This window comes from Molossus molossus, unplaced genomic scaffold, assembly GCF_014108415.1.
Source record: "Molossus molossus isolate mMolMol1 unplaced genomic scaffold, mMolMol1.p scaffold_m16_p_3, whole genome shotgun sequence".
Classification (NCBI taxonomy): Eukaryota; Metazoa; Chordata; class Mammalia; order Chiroptera; family Molossidae; genus Molossus; species Molossus molossus.
In genome coordinates, this window is record NW_023425366.1 from 116076237 (window position 1) to 116084948 (window position 8712).

The 8712-nt window shown below is 47.0% G+C and overlaps 1 protein-coding gene across 3 annotated transcripts in view; it reads right to left on the minus strand.

Annotated features, from left to right (window-relative positions):
* RBFOX1 (RNA binding fox-1 homolog 1) overlaps positions 1 to 2154 on the minus strand; it is a 1464646-nt gene extending 1462492 nt beyond the window's left edge. For 2 of the 3 annotated variants that reach the window (XM_036278891.1, XM_036278886.1), the window contains exon 1: positions 1300 to 2154. The gene's annotated coding sequence lies outside the window, so the exon portion shown is untranslated. The remainder of the gene's footprint in view (positions 1 to 1299) is intronic. The other variant, XM_036278889.1, reaches the window with a different exon arrangement.
* Between the last annotated feature and the right edge of the window lie 6558 nt (positions 2155 to 8712).

Genomic DNA, 8712 nt, shown 5'->3' on the forward strand with positions numbered 1-8712 from the left:
TTTGTAACAAAGATAAATGGGAAATGGAAGATGAATGAACTAGGACAGGGCAAGGAGGGATTACCAGCTAGGGCGAGCCCTAAACTTGGGCAACAGGGCCAGGCCTCTCGGTGCATTGGATGTTTTAAAAATGTAAGATAAATAATCATTACTATTGTAAGCGGTAACTCAAGGTATGGTATATCACACAGCGGCTCAGACAAAGCTAACCCCCTAAGTTCGGCTGAGAAGAGCTGCTTTGAGGGCCAGTTCCCTGAACCTCCCAGAGATTTCCAAGCACGTGACCAGCCCCATCCCAAACGCCCCTGAGCAGGCAGGTGCACCCAGGTCTTTGCATGAGCAATTGCAAGGAAACCCCCATCGCCTGGCCACAGAGAATGGAGTTGGTGGCTTCTAGTCCCCACCGGTCTGGGTCTTCCCCTCTGTTCCTGCTGGCAGCTTCTGAGCTCCTAGTGACATCCGGTCCCTGGAGTTGGGGTCTCCAAGGCACCAGAAGCATCCCAGCCAAGTGCCCCCCCACACACATACCCCCCACCTCAGGGCAGTGGGGATATGGGAGCAGAGTCCCTCTAGCCCTGCCCCTGCTTCAATCCCTGCACAGGGGAAATTGGAGCCTACAAGGGTTGACCCCTGACCTTCGCTCCCAGGAATCCTCACTGCGTAGACATCCGCTACCTCGTGGCTCTCCTTCCCTGGGGACAGCGTTCTAAAGCACAGTTTCCAAGTCCTGAGTTCCCAAGCTGGCCCCCTCCCCTGGGGTCGAGAGTGGCATCTCAGGGCTACAATGCCAATAAACACAGACGCTCTCCCTCCAGCTCAGCGACCCTGCTCTTTCCCCATCTCTCACCAGGGGTTCACCCTCTCCGGGCTACACCAGTGCCCCCTCCCTCACACCTAGAAATGGGCGGTTGAGAAGGCAGGGACTGGGGAGGCGCTATCAGTGCCCGCTTCCAGCCGGCCAGGGAGGCTAAAGAAAGTGCGCAGGCAGGTTCCAGCCGCCCCTTGCACCTGGGACTCGCTCCCAGGAGGGACAGACAAGGAGCCTGGGTGTTCCCGAGGCGCTCTGGGGCTCGCGAGGAAGAGCATGCTTCTGGAAGCAATGCGGATTGGGGATATAGGGGGTTCAGGATCTTGAGACCCCGGGAGGACATGCAGGGAGACCTCTCCACCACGCTGAAAAAGTTCCCAGTCCAGTGTGCCCACCTTGGCGCTGAGAGGAAACCAGTTCCGGGGTGCCCCTTCCTGCTGTGGGACCCTTCGGTCAGGCCAGGGGGACACAGAGGCTCCGCTTGGACTTACCTAGAACTCCAGGCCAGCCGGCTCCAGTGGTCGCCTTCCACTCGGACCCAGCCCCTAGGATTTCCCTGCGCTTTCTGCACCCCCAGCTACTCTCACCAGGAGCTGGAGGCAGCGAAAGGGGGGTGCTGGCTTCTCCCAAGCTGTCCGCAACTTCGCTGGCAGGTCAGCCCCGCCCTGGCGCCCCTGCTTGGGCGGCAGACTGGGCGCGGCGCGGAACGGACAGCCCGGGACCCTGACGGCCACGGCCAGAGGGTCTGGAACACCAGGTGCCTCGGCCCTGGGCGCGCCGTCCGCGGCTCTGCGCTCTGCCTGGGTTGGAGGCTCACAGTTCTCCCCTTCGGGATGCAGGGGCGGGGCGCAGGGCTTTCGCCTCTAGATGCCGGGTGTCCTCTTCACACTTTCCTTCTCCTGCCCCGGAGGCGGAGGCACACGCGTGGGTCCGGCTACCGTTGCTTCTGCCGTTCCTGGGCTGGCAGAGAGCCCCCGCCCCACCGTGGGTGCAGCCTGGGCTGGGGCAAAGCAGGAGGGATTCCCCTCTTGCGTTTGGGGTTCCCCACCCTTCTCGGCCCCCGGGCTCAGTCCGCTTCCACCGCTGCTGCGAGAACCACTTCAGGGCAGCGCAGCCTGTGCCACGGACTCCAGTTGGAGGAGGCGGCGGTGGCGCTGCTCGCACCGGGACTGGAAAGGAGGTGACCTTCAAACCCCGAGCTCCGGGAGACCGGGAGGAGGGCTGGGGTGATGGAGGGGAGCGGTGTGCGCCCGGCAGGCCCAGGAGAGCACTGGTAGACGGGCAGGAGAGAGTGAAGAGAAGATCTTCAAACAAAAATATAGATTAGAAAATAAACAAAGGAGAGCGCGAGAGAGCGAGCGCAAAAATGTGTGCGTGTGTGTGCGCGCCAGTGCGCGCGCGCGAGTGTGTGTGTGTGTGTGTGTGTGTCTGTGTGTGTGTGTACGTATGTGCGCTCACGACAGGCAGCCAGCAGCCCAGGCTACGGAGCCAAAAATAATCCGGTGCGCAAGGGAGCACCCCCGCCCCCTTCGAGTTTCTGGCGCTGCCGCTGCCACCGTCAGGCGTGCAACCCCGGATTCCAGGGGGCGGCAACTGATGCGACCGGTGCTCCTACATCTGGCCTGAAAAGGTGAAGGGGTGAAAGCTGGCAGCAGGGTCAATGAGCCCAGGCCCTTCTCTTCCCAAAGACCTTGTCTCCCAAATTGGGCTGGGTCATGAGCACCAGTGCCTCCCCTCCTCCCCCATCCCCACCCTTTGCTACCACCCACCCAGAGAGTAGACAAATACCCTGGAAAGATGATATGTGGAATAAGCTTCTTGGCCCAAGCCACTTCTAGTCAAAGGAAGTTTCCTGATGAATCTTTTTTTTTTTTTTTTTTTTTTTTTTGTGGTACGTGCCCCTAGCGGGAACCGAACCCGGGACTCTCTGGTCCGCAGACTGACGCTCAACCACTGAACCAAACTGGCCAGGGAAATCCTGATGAATCTTTAAATCTCCTGGAACTATATCCAAGATGCAAAAAGTTACCCAGGCCCAATGTCATACAGGGAATGAATGCCCAGGTCTGGGCCTCCCCTGCCAGGGCCTCTCACTGCCAATCCTGCGCTGGGTGCTGACTCTAGAAGGGTCTTGAGATTGACCTCTTAGCAGTTGCTTTGGAGCCCGAAGCCCTGTGACTTCTTAATAAACATTACCACTTAACAAGCACTTACTTTTCACCAGGTGCTATTTTAAGCATGCATTTACATTAAACTTTCTCAACAATTAGTTGAAGTAGGTGCTGTGGGTTTATCCATTTCACAGATCACAAAAAGGGATCTTTAGAGAGGTGAAAGCAATGTTTCTTCTTTCCTGAACCCCACCCTGGACTCACTGAGCCAGAAACTGCTTTTTTCTTCTTCTTTTTTAAAAGTTAACATTCTAAGATTATGTTGCACAGGTATGTTTGAAGTCCAGGCAGTTAAAATTTGCTCAAGGTCACACAACTGGCAAGGGACCAGGAATCCTGGGCAGGTCTCCCAAATTTAATGTGGTGTACCACTGCACCACCCTGCCACCTTGGACGAGGCCAGCTCAAACTGAGCGTTTGATCTGGGACTTATGTTCATTTTCCTGCTCTATCCTTTCATTGTTTTTTCATTTGCAGCATAGCTCCCCTCCCAAGTAGGAGTGCAGATTTCCAAAAGCAGGGAACTTGTAACATATATTGCTTTGTAGCATGTGTATTGCCTAGTGCCCAACAAATAATACTATCAGAGGAGTTCTGTAATCCTATAAGGCGAGGGTGTCTTCCAACATCACAGCAAAACAAAGAAAGGGAACTTCTATCGACAACGGGAATTTTTTTTAAATTTACCATTTTATCATCATTTCAGAAAATAAGCTTGAAAAATCCAGACAGACGTCTTTTATCATTGGCCCCAGTAGGTGACTTTGCAATTGGGGCTGGAATTACCATATGCCTCCTTAGGACTCTCTTTGATAATAATATATTTGTATGTAAACAACTCTTTTTTTTTCTTTTTACTAGTCTCTTATCCTTCAGTGATAGCACAATGAAGCCATAAATCTGGGTTAGTAACATCGTAATCATTTCTCCCAGAAATTGTTCACAATGGGAAAAGCCACAGATTGTCTTGCCGTGCAGGGAGATGAGTTGGGTTGTAAAAGAGGTATTCTCAATTTAAAAGCAAATTATCAATAATGAGAGAAGAAATAAATGGCAGTTAATGGGAAGTTCTGCTGAAATATAATGTTTTCTGCAAATTCACCAACAGGAACTGTTTCTCATGCTCCTTTTTTATTACAGAAGGGAAAAAAAAAATGAATGCAATCATTCAAGTCAGAAACACTGGCTGTTGTTTCATTAACATGGGTAATCTCTGGGTGCTTTTATTATTTTTAATATATATTTTCCCATTGGAAATGAAATAAAACATACTCAACTATCTCAAAATCAAGGTCAGTCTGAGTAGCCTCTGATTTATTTATTTTGGAGTAGAAATAGGCTTAGTTATATTAGGGATGGGTGTCGATACCTGTGTTGCTATGTGGCTTAAGAACATTTAATATGAGTGAGGGAGACATTCATTACCATTTAAAACAGAATTAGAGTAAAGATCAATATAGCATGCTATTATGCTATTCATTTGGAAAGTATTTGTTTCTCTTTCACAATAACCTTTCCTAATCTAGGCAGTTTTTCTCTTTTCTCTAAGTTGAGCCACTTGTAGGTAATGAGAGGTGCTGAAATAAATAGCTTCTAGGACAACCTAGGGCCAAGAAGCGTCCAGCGGTAGCTGTAAAGAACATGGAGACTTTGGCTCCTCCTACTGGACACGAAAAATACTTTACCATTTGTGATTTAAGCAGATGTCAAAATGGTGTCTTCCTTAAAACTGTTAGAAAGAATGACTTTGTAGTCTCATGCATGGCTGAGAGTGCACAAACCCTGCTCAAAGCACTCAAGATCTAGAGAGTATACATGTCATCATCTCACTTTCAAACTTAGGATCATTCTATGGCTCCCCATTGCCACTCAAGGTGAAGTCTAAAGTCTTCCACATAGGTTAAGAGCTCCTGGCTTAACTGGTCCTCATTTTGCACTGACCTTATGATCCAGAGGTAATCTCCTGCTTATCTCCAATCCTTTCCATGTATTGTTCCCTCCCACCTGGAATACTTCTTTGGACTCTCTTTTCCTGAATAGCTTCTATGTATATTTTAGACCTCCATTTGGACATCACTTTCTCCCTGGCATCCCCCCACACACACACATGCATGGAGGTAAGGCCAGTGTCCCTGTTTTGAACACCCTGAGCACCTCAACTTAACTTTATTGTATCTTTTGTCTCCGCCTATGGTAAATGTTGTTCTCCTCCATTAGACTGAAATGTCCTTGATGCCAAGGACGTTTCATGGGTGCGTGGAGCCAAACACACAATAAGCTTAATAAATGTTCGGTGAACCATCCTTCTTCCTTGTGCTGACTGCTATCTCAAAGGGCTGACCTCTTTGAGATGGACTGAGAGATCAGCCCACTCACCTGTATTCATTTCATCTTTACTTTTTTCCCAGCCATTAAACATGTATCTTACTGGAGGCTAGTCTCTCATGTAAACCATTTATTATATAAACTAGACACAGCCTCTGCACTCAAGAAGCTTATAGTTTAATATGATAGGTAGTCACATAAATAAGTATCCCAATAGTTTTAAAAGAATGAAAACATATAGGCAAACAAGGAGGAAAGAAAGGAGGTCAGGCAAAGCTTTCTAGAGATCACCTCTAAGCAGAGAAGTAGGAATTACCCAAAGAGTTGGGTGAAAAACGTTCCTGGAAAAGAACACAGTTTATGAGTCGGCCTGAAGCAAAACAGTTTAACTCCTTCAGGGAACAGCAAGCCTGTTGAGTAGAGTCATGCTGAATTCAAAGGGCTGGAAGTTGGGATTGGGGGGTGGGGACGCTGAAGGCATAGGCTGGAGAAAGGGCCCTGAATTGAAATGAAAGATATGTTTGCTTCACCACAAGGCAGTTTTTGGTAGAATGACTCAATCTTGCCAAGACCCACCACCCATAACTCCAGTGCCCATGGTCTGGGCACGGCTCTGCCTTTACTGATGTGTCGATGATCGTTTTACTTATCATTATTTTGTATTTTTTTAAGAACCTTTCCAGATGGTTAGTGTAAATATCTAGTGAATTCTAGGGATTACTAGGTTACTTCAAAGTACTCCAAGAGTTTTAGGGATGATGGATGGTATGTTAGACAGGCTAGGAAAAGGATGAAAAAAAGCAAATTAAAAGGACTTGAAGTAGTCAAGCATCCTTCTGTTTCTCCCCTCAAAGGATGCCTTTCAATAGCAGTCACTGAAGAGAGGATGCAGTTCTCACATTTATTTATAAATGACTCCAATCCAATAAAATGTTCCGCACAACCTAATATTACGGAAGTCCCGCCTCACCCTCCAGTTTTCCGTCTTCAAGCTTACCTCGAAGCTTCATCTCAGTCGGGGTCAACTAATGAACTAATTAAAACAGTCTGAGGACCACATGGGAATGGATTACACCTTATATTCTCCATTCCCCCCCGCAGTCAATGGGCACATGGCAGATGCTCAATATATAGTTATTGATTGGTTCAACTAACTCACCACTAGCATGTACTTCAGGGTTCTTATATTAACCAAACTATTTAGTACTAAGAATGAGCCATCCAGTATCCAGGAATGAGTTCCCTTTTTTCTGAAAAGATCCACTTTCTTTTTCCCTGTTCAAAAATGTATTTGAAATATTCAACATGGCCTGGCCAGTGTGGCTTAGTGGTTGAGCGTTGCCCCATGCATCAAGAGGTTGCCGGTTTGATTCCTGGTCAGGGCACATGCTGGTGTTATGGACTCAATCCCATCGGGGGTGGGTAGGAGGCAGCTGCTCAATGTTTCTGTCTTTCTTTTCTTGTCCCTTTCTCTCTCTCTAAAAAAAAAAAAACATAAAAATCAATAAAAACATATTTTTAAAAAAGAAAAAAAATACTCAACATGATGGTTTCACTACTTCGCCTTGGGCTTATCTCTTTTCCTCTCCTGCCTACATCTCCCAAATACTGATGAAGACAGAAATAACATTAGCAAAAATAATATTTTGAACAATCACCAAGATAAGAATAGCAAGAGAAATAACCAGCATGTGACATTTACTATATAAACGTTTTAGTTGTATTATTTAATCTTCACAGCACAACTCTAGGTGTAAATACTTTTATGATTTCCTTTTTAAAAATGAGAAGGAGGCCTGGCTGGTGTGGCTCAGTGGTTGAGCATCGACCTATGCACCAAAATGTGGCTGGTTCAATTCCCAGTCAGGGCACATGCTCAGGTTGTGGGCCTGATCCCCAGTGGGAGGCATGCAGGAGGCAGCCAATGGATGTTCTCTCTCCCTCTCCTTTTCTCTCTTTCCAAAATCAATAAAGAAAAAAAAATTTAAGTAATAAAAATGAGAAAGATGAGGTTCAGTGACTTGGTCACACCACAGAGCTGGTGAAAGGTTGGGCCAGGATCCAAAACTAGTCTATTTTGTATCAGAACTGGGTTCATGAAGCATAGATCACGATGTATCTCATCTTTCTGTTTACTAGGGCTCATACACCGCATGGGTAGGCTTAAATCTTATTAGCGATTTATGATTATGGGTGTAGAAACTCCTAGTCTAATGGTCTTAGAGTAAGAAAAATAAAGATGGAGTTTCAGTGATCTGGAGTAGCAAAGGGAGCCTGCTTATATAAAAAGCATTTTGGGAACAAATATTTTGAGCATGGTCAGAATCAAGTGAACAAAGATTTCCTACCACTTAGCCAATGCTGAGTGGAGACTAAGCCATATCTTTGGTTTAAGATGACCTAGTTTATGCACCATTTAGCATATCTTTAGGAAACATATATCATGCATTGTTTAAATATACATCTTTAGGAAATAAATGGATAACGCACTGAAGCAACACAGTCTGTTTTCATATCATGAATCTACCAATTAATAGCAATGTGAGCTATGTAACATTTTTTTAAATATCATGAATCCTCCATTTCTCTGTGTGTAAAGTGGGGACGAGGATGATGATGATGATGATGATGATGATGACATAATTAAAGTAATACTATTTGCTGTTAATACAGAAGACACTACAGCTGACACCCATCCCAAGCATGATAACTGTAGCTTCCTTGTAAGTGATAGGCTCAGGAATTGTTACAGGGTCCGTGTCATCTAATCCAGGAAAAAGTGGTTGATTTGCTTAAGTGAAAGCCATAGAAAGAGATTATTTTTGTATCCTTCCAGATATTTCCTTGTGTGGCTCTGACCTCTGAACCTGCCACAGATATCTATGACCAGCCAGAGGCTGACAGGACAGGGGAGAATTAGGAACCAGTAACATCTATGAAGTTATGGAGCTGCTCATCACCATTTGAAACTACATGGCACTGCCTTCCTGTTCGCGGGATTCACTCCTCTTGCTGAAGCTTATTTAAGACTACCTGTGCTCCCAGCCGGTGTGGCTCAGTGGTTGAGCATCGACCCACACACCAAGAGGTTGCCGGTTCGATTCCCGGTCAGGGCACATGCCCAGGTTGTGAGCCCGATCCCGTGAGGGGCATGCAGGAGGCGGCCAATCAGTGTTCTCTCTCATCGATGTTTTTCTCTCTCTCTCCCACTCCCTTCCTTGCTCTCTAAAATTAATAAAGAATTAAAAAAAAAAAAAAGCAGGGTCTCTCAAACTTGGTACTACTGGTATTTTGGGCTGGGTGGTCCTTTGTTGTGGGAGAGCTCCTGTGCCTTGTAGGGTGATAGCAGCATCCTTGGCCTCACGCCCTGATGGCCCCCATGTGGGGAGAACCAATAACATCTCCAGA